Here is a 6009-nt window from a genome sequence, read left to right as displayed (position 1 = left end):
AGTCTTGTCCTCAAGTGCTCTCCAGCTGCCCAGGCCGTGCCAGGTAATCCAAGCCACAGAGGTCGGAGAGTTTCCCGGCAGGATGAGGGAGAGGATGTCGCAGTTGCAGTGTAAAAGCATCTGGGCTGGATTCAGAGATGATTTTCAGGAATTAACAAACACTTTCAGAGTGTCTTACATTTTTACAAACACTTGAACACTGCTGGGAGATGTGATAATGAGGCTCAGGGACTAATCCAATAACTGGGCTCTAAAGCTGATAAATATGCATGCTGCACTATCATCAGCTGCTTGCTGAAAGGGCTTTGACAATGAAAAAGGAGACCGTGTTATAAGCGGTTGCAGCATGCGCTAGTCTCCTCATCAGCATTTCAGATGGAAAGAGAGAAAGTTTGCGTTATTCTTCTACTTGACAGGAAGCTGGTCTGCAGTATTGGGGCATCTTGGCTTCCACAGGGGTGACTCTGAGATAATTTCTGGGTGTCTGCCAGGGTTTCCCTTCCCCCAGGCACTTTGATTCTCACAGAGAGGGCCCAGCATGCCCTGCTCCAATCATCAATGGCTCCTAATGGAGGAGCGGTCATGCACAGCGTGAAATGAGAGAGGGCACAAAGATTCCACGCCTTTATCTGATGCCATTTCATTCTGGGAATATAAATCAGCTGAACCAATCAAATTCTTATGATCCGTTAAAATGTGAAGAGACCATCCCAAGAATTCATCAGAGAGATTTTAAACTGTGTTGATTTGTTTTTAGATGGGAAGATCAAAGTTGGTCTCCTGTCAGTCAGTGTATGAAGCTTCGCTCAGGTATTATGCTTTGCATCAAGGGAAAAAAATCTGCTGATGAACAACTTAGACTTCACCAGCACCTGACAGACCAGGCTAGATTTGATTTAGGGGTTTAGTAAGAGGTCAGATCCCTTAGTTTTTGCTGATTTCCCCGAAAATACTGGAACACAAGGTCACATGAGGTCAAGAAGCTTGTCCTCATCATAACCCCTGTAAAACCACAGAGTGAGGCCAGGTCCAGCTGAGTCCTGATTAAGCTCCATGTTTTACAGAGTGATATTCTCTCCTTACTTAAAGAGTTCAGCATCACCGCTCCGTACAGGTATGTGTTGAAGTTATTTTAAACCTTTCTGCATTTTTCTTTCCAGGAGTTGGTTGTCTCAATATCAGAAGGTTGAGCTCCTGCAGTTACATGTCGACGTGTCCTTGGGTAAGACACTGTCTCTAGTTCACTGAAGCCCAAATCGTGAGAGATTTATCGTTTGTCATTTCCTCTTGTGTAAATTCTTGTTGTTAGTAAACATATTCTAAAAGTAAGCACACACCTCTCTGTCATGCTTTGGTGCAGGAACTCAACTGCTGAGCAAACTCAATTCCAGCTCCCTTATGTATCTGCATGGGTGCCCTTGTTATATATCACTTGCTTGGTATTCATTCATCAAGCCAATGGTCAGGGGCGTAGCTACAATTAGGCAAACACAGGCAGTTGCCTGGGGCCCCAAGATTCCCAGGGGCCCCCAAAGCATTTCTTTAAAACTGATTTATGAAGTTCTCTTCAATTGAAAGCATTTCTTTTTTCTATATGTTACTTCACATGCTTCAAAATACATCAAAAGGCTTAATCTTTAATGATGGTTTTGGCTCCTCCCCCTCCCTTCTTATTCAATGGGCTATTCCATGTTACAACACATCTGAAAATTTGATTCAGGAAGAAAGTGGTAAAAACACTTTTTTTCCCTTTTTTGTTTTTTTTATTTTTAACCAAGTCGGAAAGAAAAACAATGTTGCTCTGAGATCTGAGATAAACATATCAGACTTTTAGGATTTTAAGGACTTTATCTAGCCCAGGAAACAGGATCATTTTCTCAAAATCAAACTTTTTGAGTTGGTGATAAACATTATTGTATAAAATCTCTTTTTTTGGATACATAACTCACTGGACAGGGGGTCAAATAAAAATACATTAACTTTAAAATAATAGTACCAAAAAGTATGGTAACTGTAAATATCACCTCTTTCAGTAGATTTTTTTCCAGTTTTATGTTGTGCTTGATATTTACATATTTTCTCTTTCTAAATTATTTTTTTCAATATTTACCTATTGTAATGTTTTTCACTTCATACTTTCTTGTTTGTTACTGTTACTCTGTAAATTCCCCACTGTGGGACAAATAAGCTGTCAATTGACCATAAAAGATTTCAAATCCAGGACAAAGTGGACTAAATGATGGATTCACTTTTTTTTTTTTTCAAAATCAAACTTAAGTACAGAACTTGAGGAAATGCGTTTAGTTGCGTTAAGTTACCATGTACAAGATTAGCACTGTCTTATGCCTTGATTCTGGGAAAGAGACAGTGGACCCAGGGAAGGCCAGTCTAGCTCTGAGGAAGATGAGTTACAAGGACATGGAGGGCCCCATTGACTGGGTTTGCCTTGGGCCCCCAAACCACTAAATATGCCCCTGCCAATGGTACAACTCTCTCCAGAGACGTGACCTGAAGTTTACTGTCTTACTGGGGTTAATGGCTAATGCAGTGGTTCTAACCTTGTTGGGGGTACTGAACCCCACCAGTTTCACCAAACCCTTCATTCGTGAAAAATATAATATGAATTTGTTCAAATTCAAGACATAGCTATATGTTTTTTGTTATATTTTTTAACAGTGCACAAAATGAACCGTGCTTGAACATCACCTTGTTCCAAGAACACAACCAACACAGTGCATTGACTCACAACAAATTAAATACCTGCAAATCAGTGTGACTCTGCTGTTGCCTTTGAGAGACCAGTTCAGATATGTGTGGCTTCACCTTGGCAAGCGCCACTTTCTTTAGTTTTGCTGGTGCGAGACTAGAGTGGCCACACTTGGCATTGCAAATCATGTAGATAGGACATTGATACATGTGAATCCATGTTGTGTTGTACATATTCGTTTGATTGACATAGTTAGTATGGATTAAAATATGGCCAAGCGGGACGTTTCATCACAAATTGACACAATGAGTCGGGTGTGTCTTGCAACTGAGGCTCCGCCAAACACCTGAGACCGACTCACCGAACACCTAGGATTCAATCAAACCCAGGTTAAGAACCACTGAACTAATGTTTTATTGCAAAATGAAATAACACCAATGCATAGACAACCAATAGAATTACTACTTATAAAAACAAGTCACTTATTTCTGTATTTATAAATGTAAAACAGATGTGTTCATCCTGCTAAACAATACTCATATTTTGACAGAAAAAAACTTTCTCCTGGAGCTTATGCTTGCGCTAAATGCTTTGTGTTTGCCCTATGTGTCAGCTTGAAACTCTGCTGACATCTACTGTTTAAAGTGAGTAAGTGCACTGAGCTGTATGTACCTGTCAGGACAGAAAGAGCAAAATGATGTACTACATTGAGAGTGCTGTGGCCAAACTAAAGCTGTAGCGTTAAAAAAAAATCAGAGGCTGTAGCATTAAAAAAAAAAACAGAGGCAGAAGTTTAACCAGGAAATTAACCTGACTTTTTATTTAAGTTGGTCTTAGACAAAATACTATTATCCACAACCATTTGGATCTTAATGTATCTTTCACTCTTCTACGATCTGTCCATGAAATTTTAAGAATACGGGTTTAAGGAGTGTAAAAACAAAAACAAAAGTATTATCTATAATAAAAATAATTTGAATACTAACTGAGATTTTAGTTGCTTAAAATCCCTGCTTGTGGTATCTATTCTGAGAGCAACCATAACACATCAGAGTGAGAGCAAACATGTCCCTGGTTGCAGCTCTCACAGACTGTAATTATTCCAGAGATGACCTGAGACTTCATGTTGGACACAGCAGCATTGGCTGAGTCCCAATTAGCTTTTTCTCTCTCTCTCTCTTTTTTTTTTTTTTCCGGGGGAAATGCAAGTCATCGTCAAGGGCAAAGACAGGTGGATACAGAGTCTCCTTTGGAGTTCGGCCAGATGGCATGTGCCACAACAGGAAGGACACAGGGTGTTTCAGGGATAGTAAACAAACAGTCACATCTGTGTTGGTTAAAAAGAGTAAACATTTTAAAAGATACAGACTAAGTCTCTGTAAAAAAAAAAAAAAAAAAAAAAAAAAATTTAAAAAAGTAAAGACATCAGTTTATCCTCACACATGATTTTTTTTTTTTTTTATCAGGATGTATTTAGAAAAAAAAAACTCTTACCCATCAAAAAAATGGGAAACTCCTCCAAACAACATTTTAATCTATTGAAAAAAAATAAAGGTCATCGAGGTTCAGATTCACAGAGGTGACACATAAATACGCTTTTCACTTGCAATAACAGCCAATGACCACCTGATGATGCTACAGCACAGTAGACATGAGGTTGAGAAAGCTCTTGCAGTGCAAGTAAAGGCTTTAAATAGCTGTGTTGTACTTGTAAATCTTAGAACTGTAGTATCATGAATCACTGCTGAGTGAAAACAGTTTAATCTACTCAGAAATATAGGGCTTTATATGCTGGTGATAAATATTACACTTTGCTGTGTACCATCTGACAGGTGATGGAGCATGACTGCCCCTGGTGCAACCACAAACAGAGAGATAGATAACAACTGCCCAGTTCCTTCAGCATTTTCAATTTGGCTAAGTGACATGTTTCTCCCAAGAATTATCTTTGGATTCCATGTTCAGAAAACCAAATGTTTCCCAAAGCACTCCAGAAAATTAGAAGTGCAATATATATTTTTGTATATGTATAGGCCTATATATATATATATATACATATATATACATATATATATATATATATATATATATATATATATATATATATATATATATATATATATATATATATATATATATATATATATATATATAGACAGGTTTATTGGTATGTGAGAGTTTTCAAAGAACAATAGTCAGTCATTAACTCATGAAGACCAAAACCTTTTTCCAAACACAGAAACTATTGTAGGAATGATATTCAAACTGACTGATTTACAGCTTAACTGTGACCATGTAGAGGAAATAGCCTTGTTTTGTTTCTGGGGTTCAGTCATTGTAGATTGTTTTGCAGTTGTCAGCTGTTTTTGGGGAACAGAGACTGAAGCTTTCTACATCATCCTGATTTTCTCACATTCTGGCTGAGGATGACATGGAATAGGAAGTATCCCACACCAGAGCTGTCATTGTTTTCATCAATGATGGATCTCAGCACCATCTGCTGCGTTTCTTCTTTTATAACCTTTTTTAAACTGCATGTGACGTCAGCACTAAAACTGTCTTCATTACTGCTGTCAGGAGATTTAAGGTGAGGCTATTTAGAACAGAGTCAGCAAAATCCTGCTATGTGGACTGGAAACAGGCCTTAATTCATTTCCAGACTCTATATTTGATTATGTTTGTAACGTGTGCCGTACTCTGGAGTTTGTCTCATGTGCTGGTCTCTCCCACCCTCCCTTTACTCAGTTGGCACATGGTAAACCAGTAAGAAACCAGAGCAGAGTAAAACTAGGGGAAAGGAAGCAGCCAGTCAATATTAGGGATGGGTGCCTTTCACATTTGAAATGATACGGTACCAATGCCCGGTACCTGGCAATGGGTACCGGTACTCAATGGTACCAAGTTTCTGTACTTTTTTGTGTTTATGTGGTAAAATATATCAATTTGGTTAATCATGAAATATAAAAAAAAAAAAAAATTAACACATTTATTCTTCAATACTTTAACCTTGCAATGCAATCACAATCACAAAGATGCATTTAGGTACCTAAACATGGTACCTTTTGCTTTTACATGAATTGATACCCGGTACTTTTGACTAATTCGGTACCCATCCCTAATCAATATTACTCATGTTTGATATTTTGTTTCCATGTTTGAGATAATTTGGCATGTTATGGGTAAAATTGGTGTCACTCACCTCAGCAGTATAAGGACAGCCTGGCACCATGATGATGGTGATCAACCTACTGATTTGAAGAAAGCCAGAAAATGATCTCATTATTTTAGAGAATGAACTTTGT

Source organism: Halichoeres trimaculatus, unplaced genomic scaffold, assembly GCF_033239565.1.
Source record: "Halichoeres trimaculatus isolate MK-OKI-2021-1 unplaced genomic scaffold, fHalTri1.1 fHalTri1_scaffold_16, whole genome shotgun sequence".
NCBI classification, from domain to species: Eukaryota; Metazoa; Chordata; class Actinopteri; order Labriformes; family Labridae; genus Halichoeres; species Halichoeres trimaculatus.
This window is presented reverse-complemented; position numbering follows the sequence as displayed.